This window comes from Podarcis melisellensis (genome assembly GCF_964234715.1).
Source record: "Podarcis melisellensis genome assembly, chromosome: 8".
In the NCBI taxonomy this organism is placed as follows: domain Eukaryota; kingdom Metazoa; phylum Chordata; class Lepidosauria; order Squamata; family Lacertidae; genus Podarcis; species Podarcis melisellensis.
In genome coordinates this window covers 73,571,841-73,592,134 of record NC_138540.1, presented here as the reverse complement: position 1 = coordinate 73,592,134, position 20,294 = coordinate 73,571,841, and the positions used below count along the sequence as shown (strand labels likewise).

Sequence of the window (20,294 nt, the reverse complement as noted above, 5' to 3'; positions counted from 1 at the left end):
TCACAGTACGTGAGTCTGTCTCGGTTGCTTGTTCTCTGCCTTATTCCACCCACACATCCGCCTAGGCTCCGAGACATCATGAAGTCATCCTGTCCGAGAGCCAGGGCAATCAGTAAATCGTTCATTAAGCAGATGGGCAGACCAACCAGCGTTATAAGGCAAGCGTCCAGCCATAGAGAAGATTCAGAGGGATTGGTTGGGTGCCACGAGAGGAGGCACAGAGGCACAGAGAGGATTGGAGGAGGTGAGAAGAAGAGAAGAAGATACCCAGCAGCAAGTCAGGGTGGCCAGCAAGGAGGAACGTGAAGAACAGAGAAAGGCAGAGAAACTGTACTTGGAGAACTGGGAAGAGCTGGAGGGGAAAGAGGGCAGTAGACTGGCAAAATGAGTGACCCAAACTATGAGAAGAAGTCCAGCAACTGGCCTGACCCTCAGGCTCCACCACCTTTCTCTGAAAACCAGCCCTTTGAGTCAGAGGCTGATCCGCTGGCACCTCCTGGTCAGCCTCCACCCGCCCCGGGCTATGGGTCAGCTCCCTCTATGCCACCTCTTTACCAAGCTTATTATGCCCCACCAGATTCAAGAGGCTACCAAGGTTCGGATCAAACCCCGCAGGCCATCTTCATTGTGCCTCCTCAGCCCACCAATGAGCCCGATCACCTGTACTACTCTATCTTCACCACGCTGTGCTGCTGCCTACCTCTGGGCATCGCTGCCTTGATTTTCTCTATAAAGGTGAGAAACAAGAGAGGGAAAGTGAGCATGGGAGGGCATTATGCAGTGCTAGAATACAAGGGGGCAGAGATGGCATGCCCCACTTAACTTTTACCTCTTGAGAACTGTGTTTTAGGAGACTTCAGGGCTGGCACTGGTTGGGCCAAAACTGGCATTCTGGGTGGAAGAGTCGAAGGTTGTGGCTTTCACTATGAGCCCTTTCCCCACAATGTCAAGGACTGTTGTGATGTGCTACAGGCTAGGGAGTCAATGAAGGCGAAAGCACTATAAGGCACAGACTGGGTGGTGTTTGCAGACAAAGCAGGCTTGCCAAGGTGCATGTTTACTCTTCCAGAGTAGCTTCTGGGGGGGCAGGAAATCAGAAAGAGAGTCTCCTGGCAACTTAGAGATGAACAGGTGGGTATGGGTTGGTGGCATCCATTTTCGTGGACTAGACTGCAGTAGTCTTCAACCTTGGGTCCTCAGATGTCGTTGGACTACAACTCCCATCAACCACAGCCAGCTTAGTCAATGGTCAAGGATGATGGGAACTGTAATCCACCAATATATGGGCACCTAAGGTTGAAGAGCAATGAACTAGAGCCTCCTTCCAAATTTAGGCTAGGCCACCACTAAATTATAACATCTAAGCGTTCTTTTGGGTGTTAGCTTTGCCTGAGTTTTGCTGATATGGATGGAGTCGTTTAATGCAGCTGGGAATCAGCTGGCCGAATCAGATGCCCATTTCTCCAAGTGGTGGTGGACTGCAGCTGCTATGCATTGCACAACCTGAACATCCTTTCAAAACAGTTACAAGAATTGCACCCCTTCCTTCCATCTTTGCAGCAGCGGCTGGTTGGTTCTCCACTTAGCATCATGTTATAGATGATCCATAAGACATCTGAAAGGAGTCCTGTATCAGCAGGTTTTTAATGTTTGGCGTTTTTATTATGTTTTTATATGTGTTGGCTGGGGCAGCCTAGCCAGATGGGTGTGGTATTATTCCTACTACTGCTGCTGCTGCTGCTACTACTACTGCTACTGCCACCACCAAATAACCTAATGCAGACTGTGGAACATTATCACTTAATATGTGGGTGTCTGTGTTGCCCTACTGGGGTTCAAAGGAATAGCGGCTTGGTATTGCAACTGATAGGAAGAACAAAATCTTAACCCATGCTGCACTGCAGAGCAAATAGATCGACACAATGGAAGGAACTTTTAATCACAAGACCCTTGCCTTGATAGTCCTTGGAAACAGATGCAGATGGCCTGTTTGAACTGGTAAATCAACACTGGTTGTAGAAGCATAGCGCCTTGACTGATATTACTAGCAGTAGCATTGTTGCACAACTGATGGGTATGTTTGATCATTGTGGCGATCCAGATAAGCTTGTGGCTGATGGTGCAACCAAGTCTGTGGCAGCATAAATCTCAGCCGGTTCAAACTGATGTGACTTTGGGGGGGGGGTTCTTCTTCAGATTATACTGCCAAGCAAAGTCAGGAGCCTTTTTTTTATAACTGGCAAACCTCAGTAACCCCATTTACAACTGGAAAAGTGGGTTGATATCATACTTGGAGAATAAAAGGCACAGCAGACTCAGGGGAGAATTAATTAATTAGATAATCCATACATCGTGTAATAAAAAAAATTAAGGTCTTATATATATAATAAATGTTCATAAATGTACCAACCAAGCACGTACATAGATATGTAGACCACATGTCTGGAGCAGCACAGGAAGACCAACCAGAAACCATTTTGACTCCCAAACTGACCAAATGTTTTCTCTGCAAGGAGGGGGGGGGTGAGGGAGCCTCTCCATTGTCTCAGGAATTGGGTAATCACCATCTCAAAGGAATGGGCAGACTACCAGGAAAGGCAATCTGATAAGGCAGACAGGAAAAACAACAACATTCAAATTTCTGCTGTAGACCGCTGTGATGTAGGCATGAAGTTTTGTGGGGGGTAGTCTTAGGTTGCACCCCTTCTGTGATGTAGGTATGATGTTTGTGGGGGGTGGTCTTGAGCTCCAGGGCAGAGAACTTAAAATGTCTATATAAGAGCAGGCACACCTTTGTTCTGGGTCCTCCTCCTTTCCTGCGTGTGAGGGGAGCACCCTGTTGCAACAGCTTTAATAAAGATCAGGCTTACTAGCTGCTTTGTTTCTCAATATTCCTTGGTTGGCCTCTGTTATTTTCTCCTACCGATAGGGAACTCACTTAAGGACTCTATACAAGCTCTTGGATACCCCATAAGGAAAAAAGGGCAGATTTTGTTTACAACACATCATTACTCTGAATAAGTCAATTATGTCCAAATTGCTGATGAATAGATCTCATCAGTGTGCAGACTGTGTTTGCAGAAACCCAAAGGAGTGTCCAGTTCTGAGACTCAGTCAGAGCATACAGCCCAAGCTCTGAGTCTTGTTGTGCTCTGCTAGGTTCTTAAACCATCTGGTTAGGAACATAGGAAACTGCCTTGTCCCAAGTCAGGCCATTGGTTTATCCAGCTCAGTATTCCCAATAGTGACTGCCAGAGGCTCTCCAGGGTTTCAGGCTCTAGCACAGCCCCACCTGGAGATGCCAGGGATTGGAGCTGGGACTTTCTGCATGCCAAGCAGATGCGCTGCCATGGAGCAATGACTCTTCCCCTAAATTATTGGTAGGTGCAAATTATTATTAATTGTGATTGTGCTTGTGATTACTGCTACTACCAGGGCTGGATTTAGGTTTGATGAGGCCCTAAGCTACTGAAGATAATGGGGCCCTTTATATGTCCAGCTCTCCCTTATCAACAACAAATTGTTGCTGTTTTTTGCATTGGATATATGCTATATGGTAATTTATGGACCTAATAGGTATCTAAAGCCATTTGCACATGTTGCCCTGCAACCAGTCCATGCAGAATGCAGGTATCCTACATATAGAAATGAGCAAACCAGTGATATTTTAGGGAGCAGGCTAGCAGGTGGGGCCCATTTTTGTTGTTTGTTTAGTCATTTAGTCGTGTCCGAGTCTTTGTGACCCCATGGACCAGAGCACGCCAGGCATAGGAGTCTACACAAAACAAAACACTGTTGCTGTATGCAGGTTTTATTTTATTTTTTTATTATATTATATTTTGGAAATGTACATCCAGGTTATTGTTTTCTTTAAATTTTTTTTGGGGGGGCAAGAGAGTGAGGCCCTAAGCTATAGCTTGTTTAGCTTATATGTAAATCCAGCACTGACTACAACTATAATTTATTTTATTATGTGCCCTTCACCCTAAGGTCTTGGAATGCGTTACAACAATGAAAGCACAATGTTGAGAACAGTTTAAAACATCTCCAACATCTCTTGTTGCAGATGTAGATTAAATGAAGGAGATCACATACATATCTGTTGGAATTGCTGTCAGATAGAAATATTCTGGAAATCCATGCATGTCCATATCCATCTCTGATACGTTAGGATATCATATGCCCTTGGAACCTACAACATCCCCGCTTGGTTATCTAAATGATGCTATTCTGAGAAATGATCAAAAAATAGCATTCCACCTTATAACTGCTGCTAAGATTATAACAGCTAAAAATTGTGAGGGAAGCAGATCTGCTACTGCAATCTGAATGGATCGAGATAGTAACTATGATTAAGCTAACTAATTCTAAAAGAATACATATAAACCAGGGCTGCCAGTTGTTTGGACATTACCAGGATTTCAAAGGCAGAATTGATGTCCCATGGGGTGGGGTGGGGATTTCGAAATACAGAGCTTTGTCCTGGGATCATAGGTAAGTCGGTCACATTTATTTCCTTTAAAAGGCTCAACAATTTTGGGGGGTATCCTGGTTTTTACTTTTTGAAATATGGGAACCCGATAAACCAGCCTACAGGTTTATGGAAACATTACAAAAGATATGTTTTGGAACAGCAAGTTCATATCATCACAAAGATAATTTGTTGGCTATTGGTTAGTGCCTCACAGCCTGAGACAAAAGGATTGTTTGCTAGCTACCAGCCATTCCTGCATTCCGGACAAGGTCTCTAGTTGCATTTTTTCCCATGGGTTTTCTCTCTTCTTCCCCAGACTCGCGATGCCAACCTTGCTGGAAACGGAACAGTCGCTCGGCAGCATTCCCGGACAGCGCGGCTCTTGTCCCACCTGGCAGTCGGGGCGGGGCTCACATTCATATGTCTGTATATCATCTTAACTGTGATTATGTTTAACGCAAGAAGTTATGAGCTACAAAACCCTTGAAGATGTGTGACACGGCGTGCATATCCTAAAAAATCTCCCCTTCTCTCCATCCTACCCTCACGCACAGAGAAATTCTCCTCTGATGTCATGCCCTTTTGAATCGGTCCCCCCAAAAAGGAAAAAAGAGATGTGCTACAGGCTGGTTCACACACACACACACACACACACACACCATGAAATGTCTATGCACTTCACTCAAGAACCAACAGAAGATGTGAACTGCATAGGACTGCATTTGAGGTGATATCAGGTGATAAGAATGTTCTTTCTGGTAGATTTGGTGGGGGGGCTGCTTTGCACATCAAGAGATGGGGACTGTGTGTGATCCAGCTGCACAATAACACAAAGATCCCAGACCAAAACAGGAAGAGGGAAACGATCAGCACTGAGAATCAAATGCACTGAAACATCTGATGGCTGGAGATTGCCTATAGTCATCTTGATTCGATTTTATAGTTGCATGCCACTTTCCCAACAACAATAGCTCACAACAATAACAAAGAATCAGTAAAGGGGAGCAGCACTATCTATCATCTATCTATCATCTATCTATCATCTATCTATCTATCTATCTATCTATCTACACATACACACACACACATATATACAGAGAGGGAGAACTTTTTTCTGGGGGTACGCATACCCCTAAACATTTTGTGAATCTTTGTACTTTTGTCCATTTACTGTGTTTATTTCCCCCGATTTGAACTATAAAATTGTGATATTCTTGAGTCAAAATGAGAGTACCCCCAAACATTTTTTAGAAAAAAGCACTGTGTGTGTATATATATACACATACACACACACACACACACACACACACACAATAAAAAAAAATTAAGTGAATTGATGAATACCAGAAATGAATGAATATAAAATGACAAAACTTCAAAATGAATCATATTGGATATACATTTACAGTAGTAAATGAATACATAAATAAATAAACCAATGCTAACTAGACTTGGAAACGGGGGTCTCCTGCAAAACCCACCCACCTCCTGTATCACAGTGACAGTGCCATGATCCACGACAGCAGACCCTCACTGTGGAGTGTGGAGCAACCTCCGCTCTTGCCCTGCTAAAGTCCTCACCAGCACATAATACACATGCTGCAAAACCACTGCATTGATCTACCGTTGCCAGTGATAACACCATGAAATGGGTTCAGATCTCCTCCTTTCCAGCCTACATTCCCTCCCCCCCTCCTGCCCAATTTCCTTCCCATTTCAGATTTCTTTCTTTGGACTACCAGTCTTCCTCGTCTTCTCCTGGGCTGTTCCCAGTCCTTCTGCCAAAGCTCCCCTTGATCTCCCACCCAGGCTCTCCAGTATTTCGCAGGCAAAACCTGGGACATGCAGCTGCGCATCACCTGAAATCTCATACCACAAATTGATGCTCTCTTGCCCCGCTACGCAGGACTTTGTTTCAGCGGCAGCTGCTCCATTGGTGTGAGTGAAGCAGTGCCCCCCTAACCATAGTCTCCCCTTGGCCAGTACCCACCTGCCTGCCTTGCTACTTACATCCAGCCAAGGGGGTTGGGTTTATTATTGGCTCTCTCCCCTATTAACCTCAGCATTGCTCTTGTATGAGGAAGATGGAGCAGGCAAAACTAGAATTAGTTGGCTCTGCCTCGCATTAGCTGTGGCTCTGCCTGTCGTTGCCTCTGGTGCCCCCTGCTGTTGGACTCCCTGCCGCCCACCCTATCAGCCCCAATGGGCACCAGCCCCTTGCTTTGTCGGCCCTGGTGTTCATTAAGGCTGCTGTAGCATGTTTTCAGTGCGTAGAAGCTGGTTGTGCTTTTGGTGAAAATATATGCTAGATGGACAAATTTGCTTTAAAGATTTGTGATCAGCCTCGTCGCCAGCATGTGACTTGGAAGGCCGTGTGCACTACATAATCAGGTGCCTTATTGTCTGTACTTGTGAGCTCCGCTCATCCTCCTCTCCTTGGATGCATTTGTCTTGTGAGAATGTTTTATAAGCTGCTTTGAGAGCCACTGTGGACAATGTAAATAAATCTTGAAAGTGTGAGAGATAAACCATTGCCACTCTCCCAAGGCCATGTCTTCAGCTTTGTAAAAGTTAAAAAATAAAAATACAAAAGAACAGAAAAATAACACAGAGTGATATCAAACGAATATTGTAAGTAGGACGGGGGATCTTCTTGTCCTAATCTTGTAGCCCCAGGGATGAGGAACCTCAGGCTTATAGACCAAATGCGGCCCTCTAAACCTCCCAAGGTGGCCCTTGGGACTCTTCCCACACCTCACCCAGCTCCCTAGCTGGACCCCAACTCACAAGTCCTCCTTCACACTCTCCTCAAAGACTTTTGCTTGGTTCCTATGTGTCTTTGAACTCTGACAATGCCTCTTGTTTATCTAGATTAGTGTTTCCCAAACTTAGTTCTCCGGCTGTTTTTGGACTACAGTTCCCATCATCCCTGACCACTGCTCCTGCTAGCTAGGGATGATGGGAGTGGTAGTCTAAAAACCGCTGGGGACCCAAATTTGGGAAACAAATACCGGACTTTTACAATAAGGGAAATGGTGAGGAAATGCAGTGGAGCGTGTGGAATACCACTTGCTTTGATGCAGCATCATCTAGCCTCCTGGCAGTCAAATGAGGGTGAATAGCTAAAGTAGTCTATCGAATCTGGATGAGTCTCTGGTAAGTGCCTTCAGATTCCAGGGGCATTTCTGATCAGAAATATGGTGGGAGCTGCCAAACGGACACTTGAAATGGTGGTGATGTTGCAAGTCCCAGTGACAATCAGCAGATTGTTGGCAATTACAAAGCACAGCTTTTAGCAGGAGGCGCCAATCAGCCGATTGATAATGCCTGAAATCTCCCCATGACCCAACCATGTCTTTTCCTCTACAACTTCATAGCAGAATGGGTGCTGGTAGCTTGGCTAAAACAGCCTTGAATGTCAAAGATGGAGGCCTGTCCTGCCTGATTACATCCATGGGCCAGAGCTTCCCCACCCTTTGGGGATTTTATTTTTAAACCCTCAGCCTCCTTTAAAGGCAAGGGAAATATAGCAAAAATTCATGAACTTTGTCCGCTTCCCAAAGGCTAATACAATATTCACCAGGGCCATGTGAATGCAGCCTTATGGCCCAATGGTCTGACTATAAAAAAGTTCCCTATGGGTGGCGCTGTGGTCTAAACCACTGAGCCTCTTGGGCTTGCCGATCAGAAGGTCAGTGGTTCAAATCCCCACGACGGGGTGAGCTCCCATTGCTCGGTCCCAGCTCCTGCCAACCTCACAGTTCGAAAGCACGTCAAAGTGCAAGTCGATAAATAGGTTATGCTCCGGTGTTTCCGTGCATTGCTCTGGTTTCACCAGAAGTGGCTCAGTCATGCTGGCCACATGACTGGGAGAAACTGTGGACAAAACGCTGGCTCCCTCGGCCTTTAAAGCGAGATGAGCACAGCAACCCCAGAGTTTTCTGTGACTGGACTTAACTGTCAGGGGTCCTTTACATTTACCTTTTTATGTTCCTAAGATCTACCTCTCCTGTGAGTCCATATTGATTGGCTCGTTTCCATGTGCATTATTATAGATGGGTCCAGCCCACAAACCCCCACCGTAAAATCCCCTTCCTGTGCAGGGGTCAAGGGACAAGTTATCCAGAGCGTAGAAACAGCTCAGCCTTGAAACCAAACTCGGTTCAAGTCATGTGGTGCAACAGTAATTTGAGCAAGCTACAATTTTGCCATTCACAGCCTGGTTAGCACATGGGGAGATGATGGGACTTTCCCAATAAGCAGTATCTAGTATCTGATAAACTAAAATGTTGACATTTCCTGCTTCCCGCAACTGCTAGGAGATGAAGCTGAGAGTTTCCCAACAACCCACTCCCTCTAGACACATCTTCGACTTTTTACACACCATATATTTCAAGCACATTCACCAAAAACCCTGGGAACTGCATTTCTTACATTTTCCACTTCCTTAGCAAACTACAGCTTCCAGGATTCAGGATGGCTTTAAATGCATGGTGTGTGCAGCCTAAATGAGAGAGGAACCGCAGGCTCAGGGAAACTGGCAAACCAGCATAGGTCTTATGCACTGCTCGGTTCTCCTATGTGGTGACTGTTGCTGCCCTGCACCTTTGTTACCTCGGCAAATGTGGGACTGAGCACCTGGTTCGAACCTCACCTCTGCCAATAGCTCCAGGCACTCTGGTCTCTTAGACTTAGTCACCTGCGTCTGCATTACAGGCATGGCTGTAAGGGCTGCCGCAAGATTGGAAATACCACGAAGACAAGAACCTTGTTTCCTCTTTGCTTTCTGGAAAGGAAGGGGAACCTTTTTCAGCCCAAAGGTCACATTCCCTTCTGGACACCCCTCCAGGAGGCGCCTGGGACAAAAGAGTGTGGGGAAACCAGTGTTGACTAGTAAGCTTCCCCATCCCTGCTTCATTCCATCTGGACACTCCTTTCTAGGGCTCTTGACTCATAGAATCATAAGAGTTGGAAGGTACCCTGAGGATCATCTAGTCCAACCCCCTGCAATGCAGGAATATGCAGCTGTCCCTAACGGGGACCGAACCTGCAACCTTGGCGTTATATCAGCATCTTTCCCTGAAAAAGCTGCCCCTTATTTGAAGACTCCTACGTCCTCCAAGGAACCGAACTACCCCATTTTAGCCTCACATCAGACCTGTGAGGCAGGCTATGCGGAAAGACAGGGGCATGCCTGTGGTAGCAAGGGCCTTCTGGCGGTTCCCTCACTGCAAGAAGTGAGGTTACAAGGAACCAGGCAGAGGGCCTTCTTGGTAGTGGCACCCGCCCTGTGGAACGCCCTCCCATCAGATGTCAAGGAGATAAATAACTACCTGACTTTTAGAAGACATCTGAAGGCAGCTTTGTGTAGGGAAGTTTTTAATGTTTGAGGTTTTATCGTGTATTTAATATTCTGTTGGAAGCTGACCAGAGTGGCTGGGGAAACCTAGCCAGATAGGCGGGGTATGAATAAGAATAAGAATAAGAATAAGAATAAGAATAAGAATAAGAATAAGAAGAATAAGAATAAGAATAAGAACAAGAACAAGAACAAGAACAAGAACAAGAACAAGAACAAGAATAAGAATAAGTTGTTGTTGTTGCAATCAGCAGCTATCCCTGTTACATGTCATCCACACAGCAGTGGCGAAACACCAGTGATCACATAGCAGCCGTGTTTGCCAATAGCGTGCATTGCTGCCTTCCACAAGTTTCTTGGAGAATATGCAAGTGACTCATTACGCCCCCATGCTGTGCTGTGCTCTCCGTTCAGTACAATCACTTCCATATTTCCCTAAAGTGTTTGGCAGTGACAATCTCAGTGGCATGTCCGCAGCTACCACTGTACTCACAGCTAACTTGACCTCGGCAAACTTCTTCTGCTTTTGTGCAAGTCAAGTCATTATATTTGTAGCAGGATTAGCTGGCCATGTGTCCTATTTTACAGAGAGTAATCCTCTATTTGTAGAATTATTTTAAGGGCTGCTAGGTCCAAGTCTGGTTTTAAAGATAAAGAACTGTGTGTGCACCATAGATTTAAAGCATGCTTAAAGCGCAATCCCACCCCACCAAAGAACCCTGTAGTTTGTTATGGGTGCTGGGAATTGTAGCTCTGTGTAGGTTAAACTACAGTTCCCAGGATTCTTGGAAGGGAGGGTCCTGGTTTAAATGTACTTTAAATGTATGGTGTATACACAGCCAAAGGACCCTAAGGAGGGAGATCAGAGGCCTTGAAGGTGCCAATCAACAGTTAGCTCCCAGACTAGGCTCCCAGGTCATCAGATCACAGTCTTCCCCATTCTGATGACCACCTGCCAGGGATGTTTTGGCTGAGAATCCTGCATAGCAGGGGGTTAGACTACATGACCCTTGGGGTCCTTTACAACTCTATGATTCCATGAGGAGATGCATTGCATTTCTATTTACATCAAATGGTATTTCTCAATTTGCATTTAGAAATAGCACATGCAAAGTTTGTGCAGAGCTGTGTCCTCATTTTGAAGGACAATGCAGAAGAAGGTCCTTAAATCAGCTCAAGTGGCTTTGGGGCTTTGCAAGCCCAACGGATGTTGGATAATCAGCAGCTATGGGGACTTGAACCACCGGTTTGACAGCTTAGCCCATGGGTTATGTGGCTTGGTAAGGTAAATAGGTGAATGACCCCGGACAGTTAAGTGCAGTCAAAGGCGACTATGGCTATGGAGGTCAGCAATGAAATTTTGGAGGGAAAGAAGGTGCCGGAATCGTGGAAGGAAGCTTTTATCACGTTGATACCAAAATCAGAAACTGAAAAGACACAACTGAAGAACTACCGCCCCATCTCCCTTTTAAATGTGGATTACAAAATATTTGCTGATGTTTTAGCAAGCAGACTTAAAAGAGCTTTGAATGAAGTAATTCACAAGGATCAGGCTGGCTTTCTCCCAGGAAGACACATGTTTGCAAACACAAGGAACATTATAGACATTTTGGAACTTTTGCAAACAAATATAAACACTAAAGCAGTTTTGATCTTCATAGACACGGAGAAGGCCTTTGACAATATCTCTTGGAAATTTATGAAGGGAAATTTAAAAGAAATGGGAGCGGGGCGGGGTTTTCAAAATGGGATTGACGCAATATATTCAGAACAAAAAGCCAAATTGATAGTTAACAATGTGGTAACGGAAGAATTTAAAATTGAAAAAGGAACACGACAAGGCTGCCCGATTTCCCCTCTGTTATTTATTTCAGTCCTGGAGGTGCTCCTGAACTTGATTAGAGGTGACCGGCTGGTGCAGGGGATTGAGGTCGGAGCGAAACAATATAAACTTAAAGCTTTTGCAGATGACCTAGTTTTGACATTGCAGGAGCCAGAATCTAGTACGAAAAGAGTTTTACAACTGATACATGATTTTGGACAGGTCGCAGGATTTAAGCTAAATAAACAAAAAACGAAGGTGTTAGGGAAAAATATGACAGATACAGAGTCAGAACGGTTTCAGAGAGAAACAGAATTATCATTGGTGAAAAAGGTAAAGTACCTAGGGGTTAATATAACAGCCAAGAATCTGAGTCTATTTAAGGATAATTATGAAAAATGTTGGTCTGAAATTAAGAGAGACTTGGAAAGTTGGGCAAAATTGAAACTTTCCTTGTTAGGCCGAATTGCTGCCATTAAGATGAATGTGCTGCCAAAGATGTTGTTTTTGTTTCAAACATTGCAAATTGTGGACAAAACGGAGTGTTTTCGGAGGTGGCAGAGAGATATTTCTAAATTTGTCTGGCAGGGCAAAAAGCCAATAATCAAGTTTAAGATATTAACAGATGCAAAGGAAAGAGGGGGCTTTGCCCTGCCAGACTTAAGGCTGTACTATGAAGCCGCAGCTTTCTGTTGGCTAAAAGATTGGCTACTTCTCGAAGACACTGACGTGTTAGATCTGGAAGGTTATAACAATGCTTTTGGTTGGCACGCATATTTGTGGTATGACAAAGTTAAGATAAACAAGGCCTTTAAGAACCATATTGTCAGAAAAGCAGTGTTTAATGTCTGGACAAAATACAAAGACTTATTGGAAAATAAAACTCCGAGGTGGCTTTCACCCTTGGAAGCTAAGGCTTGGAAAAGACCCAATATGGAAGCCTACTGGCCAAAATATTGGGAACTGTTAGAAAAAGATGGGGACAATTGGAAATTGCAGAGTATGGAGAAAATGAAGGATAAAGTGCGAGACTGGTTACATTACGCTCAGATTAAGGAAATTTTTAAAAGTGACAAAAAGTTAGGATTCCAGGTGGAGAAATCGAAGTTGGAAACAGAGCTGTTAGAACCTAAGACTAAGGTACTTTCAAGAATGTATAATTTGCTGCTGAAATGGAATACGCAAGACGAAATGGTTAAGTCGGCTATGATAAAATGGGCACAGGACATTGGGCATAACATTATGTTTGAGGACTGGGAAAGGTTGTGGACCACTGGGTTGAATTTCACTGCATGTAATGCTTTGAAAGAAAATGTAATGAAAATGATATACAGATGGTACATGACCCCAGTTAAACTTGCCAAAATATACCATTCGTCTGATAATAAATGTTGGAAATGTAAAGAAAATGAAGGAACATTCTTTCACCTCTGGTGGACTTGCCCTAAAGTGAAGGCCTTCTGGGAAATGATATATAATGAGTTGAAAAAGGTGTTTAAGTATACCTTTACCAAGAAACCAGAGGCCTTTCTTCTGGGCATTGTCGACCAGAAGGTGTTAAAGAAAGATAGAACATTTTTCATGTACGCAACAACAGCAGCAAGGATACTACTCGCTAAGAATTGGAAAACTCAAGATCTGCCCACGCTGGAAGAATGGCAGATGCAACTGATGGACTATATGCAACTGGCGGAGATGACTGGCAGAATCCGAGACCTGGGAGAAGAAAGGATTGAAGAAGATTGGAAGAAATTCAAGACCTACCTGCAGAAATATTGTGACTTAGTGGAATGTTAAGAAGGATGCTTGGTTATAAATAATTGGCCATCATTAAAATAGATTAAGAATTGATGATAAGAGAGATTAAGAGAAACAATTAGTTGGAGAATTATTTTATGGTATTTAAGCAAGTGGTTATAGATTTGGAAATAAGATGATAATTTGCTTGACAAAAATTTATTAAAGATGTAAATGGGAGCGGGAGACGTGAGGAAGTTCAAGGATATTATGAAACTTTGTTAAAACAAAGCAATAATGTTTATTACTATTGTATTTTTTTCTAAAAACTCTAATAAATATTTATTAAAAAAAATATAAAAAAAAAAACCAAAGGCGACTATGGCTGAGGGAGCCAGCGTTTGTCCACAGATAGCTTTCCAGGTCATGTGGCCAGCATGACTAAACTGCTTCTGGTGCAATGGGACATGGTGATGGAAACCAGAGCATATGGAAACGTCATTAACCTTCCCACCACAAAGGTACCAACTTATCTACTTGCACTGGCGTGCTTTCGAACTGCTAGGTTGACAAAAGCTGGGACGGGAGCTCACTCCATCAACCAGATTTGAACTGCTGAACTTCTGAGCAACAAACCCAAGAAGCTCAGTGGTTTAGACCACAGCGCCACCCACGCTGTGGATTTGTCCTCCCTTCAGACTGAAGATCTGGCCTTGTGTAGTGATGCAAGCAGTGACTCGATAAGCAGCCTTGAGCTCGTTGCCTTGAGAACAATTTGGCCATGTACAATGCAAGGAAAGTCACAAGGCCAGGAAACAAAATTCCAGAAGGAAAGATAGCAATGTATGGCGTATTAGCTGGCTCGGCTCAAGGGTGCAGCTCCTATGAAGGGTGCGGCTCCTATGAAATATAGGAGAGTCGAAATCTGACGGCTGCGTTCATATCTGCCTTCCTGTTGACACATGATACAACAGAGTGAGCTTCAAGGCAGAGAAGTGATTTGAAACTGGATTGAAAGCCTTTGTGATGCAGTGGACTGGATCCAGGAGATCAGGGTTCAAATCCCCACTCAGCAACAAAGTTTAATGGACAGCCATGAGCCAGTCACCATCTCAGCCTAACCAGGGTTTCTGTAAAGATAAAATGGGGAGGGAGGAAACCCTGTATGCTGTTTTGTGGGGGTTTTTGGTAACATATTTATTATGTACATAATTATATGTGCACTAAACATGGTGAGACGCAAACAAAAAAGAAAAAGAGAAAGAGAACCCACGAGGAAGGAAAAACAAAGTGGGGAGGGGGAAAAACTGTATACAAGGTTGTTATAGTGCATCACCAGATCTTAACCTATTACAGTATTTGTAAGATTGGATTCCAAATACCACTGAATTTGTCTATGTCTGAATTTGTCCATTTATATGTAAATAGTTCATATGTTGCGAGTTTGTACAAGTCTTCAATCCAATCATAGAAGGGAGCCACATTTTTATTTTTCCAATTCATCAGGATCAGTCTTTTTACTGTGGTAAGGGCATGAAGAGTCCACTCATATTGTTCTTTTGTGAGGGACGCGGGTGGCGCTGTGGGTTAAACCAGAACCTAGGACTTGCCGATCAGAAGGTTGGCGATTCGAATCCCCGCAACGGGGTTCACTCCCGTTGCTCGGTCCCTGCTCCTGCCGACCTAGCAGTTTGAAACCATGTCAAAGTGCAAGTAGATAAATAGGTACTGCTCTGACAGGAAGGTAAACGCTGTTTCCGTGTGCTGCTCTGGTTCACCTATGCTCCTCTGGTTCGCCAGAAGTGGCTTAGTCATGTTGGCCACATGACCCGGAAGCTGTACGCCGGCTCCCTCGGCCAATAAAGCGAGATGAGAGCCGCAACCCCAGAGTCGGCCACGACTGGATCTAATGGTCAGGGGTCCCTTTACCTTTACTAAGGTTCCATGTGCTGGCTATATAATTCAAGAGGCTATTTTGCTCTGCAAATGTATGGTTGTTCTGTACAGTTCTGTTGATGGTTCCAGTTACCTTCTGCCAAAAATCTTTCAATACAGGACAATGAAAAAACATATGTTTTAGAGAAGCATTATCCCTATTGCATCTCCAACAGTTAACCATGTATGCTGTCTTGAGCTCCTTGAAGGAAAGGTCTAGCTGAAATACTTCCCTCGCTGCCTCTGCCACCGCCAATTAGGCATTCTACATAGGCTTCTGGAATTTGAAATGCAGTTTCATCCCTTATTCAAGCCGTTGGTTACGTATGTGCTTCTCACACTTATTCTGCAGGGCCATAACTCAGCAGCAGAGCATCTGCTTTGCATGCAGAAGACCTCAGGTTTGATCCACAGCATCTCCATCTGGGGCAGGGAAAGAAGCTGCCCAAAATCCTGGCGGGTGGCTGCCAGTCAGTGTAGATAGTATGAAGCTTGATGGACCAGGTGCCTGACTCAGTTACAAGGCAGCTTCCTATGATCCTATCTATTGTAATGAGTGAATGAATTAATAATGAATGAATTATCTGCCCTTTGCCAGCAGGTCTGAGGGTTGTAGACGATGACTTGAAATTCAGAACTGAAAACAGCGAAAAGCAAATCACAGGAATAGGATAATCCCAGAAAACATACATCTCAGGTGTCAAACGCCAGGGTAAAATGGTAGATCTTCATCATTCGTTGAAAGCTGTAAAGTGAAGAAGCCGGACGCACCCTTTCTCCAATGAAAATAGGGACGCCCTATTCAATAATAACAATAATATTTATACCAATACAGTGGTACCTCGGGTTAAGTACTTAATTCATTCTGGAGGTCCGTTCATAACCTGAAACTGTTCTTAACCTGAAGCACCACTTTAGCTAATGGGGCCTCCCACTGCCGCCGTGCGATTTTTGTTCTCATCCTGAAGCAAAGTTCTTAACCCAAGATATTATTTCTGGGTTAGCGTAGTCTGTAACCTGAAGCATATGTAACCTGAAGTGTCTGTAACCCAAGGTACCACTGTATACCAATAATATTTACACCAATATACTAATTCATAACAATAACATTTATATATCTGACTGGTTTGCTGCAGCCACTCTGGGTGGCTTCCAACATATATAAAAAAATAAACATTTTAAAAAAGCTTCTCTATACAGGGCTGCTTCAGATGAGGTTGGATAACTCCATAATCTCCACTATTTCTCCAATGAAAATAGGGATTTCCTAAGGAAAAGCGGGGCATTCTGGGATCAAATAAAAAAAACCAGGACGGCTTCTGTAAATCCGGGACTTGCCCTGGAAAACAGGGGCATTTGAGGGTCTTTGGGGAAGGAATTTAACAGTTTAAGGCCTGGCCAAGAGAGAAGACCCTCTCCTGAGTCACCACCACCCGGCCCTTCCGAGGGAAGGAGGCAGGTTTTCTGGTATGTGGGACCCAAATCATTTAGGGCTTTTAAGTCCTGGCATGAGCACCTTGAACTGGGCCCAGAAATGAACTGGAAGTCAATGCAGCTATCTTAGAACTGGGTTATACATGTGTACATGGGGTGGTTTGCAGTTGGTTACATGGCTCCCAGCAAGGTTTCTAATGCAAGTTTGTAGCACGTGACCTGGAATAGAATGCTATTGTACAGGCGGCACACTGCGTAACAGCGGAGAAGGCAAACTGACACTTTCACATCTCACATATGCAAGTTATGTTTGCCTACGCTAATCCTTCAGCTTCCCTATCTCTCCTTCCTCTTTGTAAGGTCACCAGCTGATAAGCCGGGGTTGGGGAGGAGGGCCCTGTTCCCCAGAGATTTCTGGCTCCAGCACAAGGCGAAGGTCTGTGAACATGTCAGAGGCAGCTCTGGACGCAAGGCTGGGGCATTTTAGTGCAAGGTCCTGTCAAGGTCCCTCAGGGGAGAAAGGAACAACAGCGAAGAACCAGGAGGGAAAGGGCAGCCCGCTAAGAGATACTGAGGAAAGTGGGACGTGAGGAGCCTCCGCTATTGTCTATGAACAAAATAAAAGCCACAATCACACCACCCTTCCAACTCTGCAATTCTATGAGCGCAAATCCTAAAAAGAAGATGTGGTGTGGGCCTTCTGCTTATGTTTTTAAATAAGCTGTAAATTGCTTAGAGATTATTATTATTTTTTGCGTAAAAAGCAACTGTAAAAGGAAAATTCCCAGGCTCACTTGGATTCCCAAATAAAGACACCAGCCAAGAAAATAGGAGCAAAACAGCAGCCTGTAGGCCTGGTCTTTATTTCAAAGACTGTTGCAACAGAACTTCTAGCCACCCCATAGAAGAAGCAGGGAGAAGCCCCGAACAAAGGGATGCTTCCTCTTTTATCAGTTTCCCCTTTTCCCATAAACACCTCACGTGAAGCATCATGCATACATCCCAGATACATCATGCATACATTACAAACAGGGACGGGTTTTCTGGTAGGAACCAGTTCGCCAGGTTTGCCCCCAACCTCCTTTGCCCACCACTGTAAACCCATCAAGTGATACAATAGGGATATTTACATGTTCCTGGTTCCCCCTCAAGTAATCACACTCCTTTGTCCTGACCCAGGACCTAATCCATTCCTGGCTGGTTTGCCATTGTCCATGAGACGCCAGGGTGCCAGTGATTATCTCTTGTGCAAGAGGCTGCTGTATATGTGATCCCATGTTTCAGGGATTGTGGCTGCCCACATCCCAGACTCCCTCCTTGGTAGCCATTCCTTTCCTGAACAGAACAAAGTTGGAATGGCGCAAATCCATACTGGAGCAAATTTTATATGACTTTCTAAAGTTTTCCCAGTGAGCCAGTACATAGATACAGAGGTACCTCGGGTTACATAGCCTTCAGGTTACAGACACTGCTAACCCAGAAATAGTACCTCGGGTTAAGAACTTTGCTTCAGGATGAGAACAGAAATCGTGCTCAGATGGCACGGCGGCAGCAGGAGGCCCCATTAGCTAAAGTGGTGCTTCAGGTTAAGAACAGTTTCAGGTTAAGAACGGACCTCCGGAATGAATTAAGTACTTAACCTGAGGTACCACTGTACATTTATCAGTGAATTGTTGTATTTGTTGAATAGAGATACGCAGGAGTGATTGTGTTGAGTTTGGTAGTCAGGGGGGTCTATATTGTCTGCTGGAGGGGCAACCCCCCCCCCCCCAACCTTTACATAAATTCCTGTAACACAACTAACAGGTTTTAATTATATTATTGTTATATTTCTATCAACATTGGTAGCTTATTAGTAGCTGCAAGACAAACAATCCCTGGAAGGATGAGGAGAGTTGTACAATGCAAGAATGGTCTAAGTGAGGGCCAGCCCAACCATGAGGCAAATTGGGGCAACGGCCTTCGGGCAGCAGGATCGATAGGGGCAGCAGATCTGGCCTCCAAGGAATTTCCTCTCTTTCAAATAGGGAAGTATAACCTGATGAACTGTGGGGGTATTTTGTGTTTTTTGTGCTTTTTGTTTGTCGGTTAAATAAAGTGTTTAACAAAGGGAGGGGAATGAGAAATCTCTTCAGATGCTAGCAGAAGTCGCTTGCCCTCAAACCTCTCCTGTTCTCCTACTCAAGAACCACAAACTGAAAGCTCAAAGTTGAGAGGCATGATCAACGCCAAATCCCACAGAAAGGCCACGTAGGATGCTTGCTGCGAGGCTATAGCAGTTTCCACTTGACGTGGCTACCACAGCTGTGGTTCTTTCGCAAAGCTTCGTGCCAGAGGAAGGGGGACGAAAATTGAATCATTTCCCATTTAGGTCACCTTCACACCATGCCGCAAAACCACTATTAAAAGCACTTTAAACAACCGCAGCTCCCCTCCCCGCCCCCCAAGAATTCTGGGAGCTGGTGTTTGTTAAGGGTGCTGATAGTCACCTTGTATTTTTATCTTGTGAACCGCCTTGAGATCTTGTGATGAAGGATGCTATATGAATCTGATAAATAAAATAAATAAGGCAACCGCTAGTCCCCTCATAGAACTACAGTTTCCAAAGTGGTTTCTCAACCATTGTCTCTTCCTGAGGAACTCTGGGAACCGCAGCTCTGTGAGGGGAATCAGAGTCTCCCAACAACTCTCAGCACTCTTAACAAATATTGTAATTGCCATACTTCCATCGCCTTCTTTTTATGTGTCATTGCCACAGTGGCATCATCAAGAGAAGTTTTTTTTTGGGGGGAGTCGCTGTTGATGGTCCTTCATGGCTCAGTTGCACAGCTCATAACTAGTGGCCTACTGACCAGACCTTACTATTCCTGTCTCCCCTCTTGGGGTATCTGTTGCAGCGATCAAGGGTGCTTACATGTAGAAATAATAATAAACTGCACCCCACAGCTTGAAATCAAATCCATTAATCATAACACATTGAGGGGCCTGCAACAAAATGTTGCAGTGTGATGTGCTCATGTTCCGGCCAAAATGGCACAAGGGGGAGGAAATATAAACAAGGTTTGCAGAAATATAATCTAATCTTGGGGAGGGGGGACCCAGAAACAGCCTTGTGAGAACTGCGTATGCTCAGTGGCCACTAATACTGGGGGGAATCAAGAGGTCTCTTCCAGCCACACAGGGAGATGGCAGGGATCGAACCTGGGACCTTTCAGCATGCAAAGTAGATGTTCTACCACTGAGCCACAGCCGTGGCTTTCCCCCAGAGCCTTGTATTTAATGGCACCAGCTCTGTCCTTTTATATGGCCTGTTCCTTCATCCCCCTCACCTTCAAGGTCTTTGCCTTCGACGCCTGAATGTGTTTGCTCCAGAGGGAGTTGCCATGGGTGGAAAGGGGAGTCCAAGGTGAAGCCTGCTCCCCTGGGTGTTTGTTTTCTCTCTTCCGAGGCTGTCGCCTCCTGGTGCGTGACTTCAAAAAAGCACGCAAGAGGGCTTGGCATCCCCTCTCCTCCCTGGGACAAGGTGGCACCCA

The 20,294-nt window shown here is 44.7% G+C and overlaps 1 long non-coding RNA gene across 1 annotated transcript; it reads left to right on the top strand.

Moving 5' to 3' along the window:
- Positions 1 to 201: 201 nt before the first annotated feature.
- LOC309376519 lies at positions 202 to 5,068 on the top strand. The gene is made up of 2 exons (XR_014171235.1): positions 202 to 735; positions 4,791 to 5,068. It is a non-coding gene; the product is annotated as an uncharacterized lncRNA (long non-coding RNA).
- Positions 5,069 to 20,294: the final 15,226 nt, after the last annotated feature.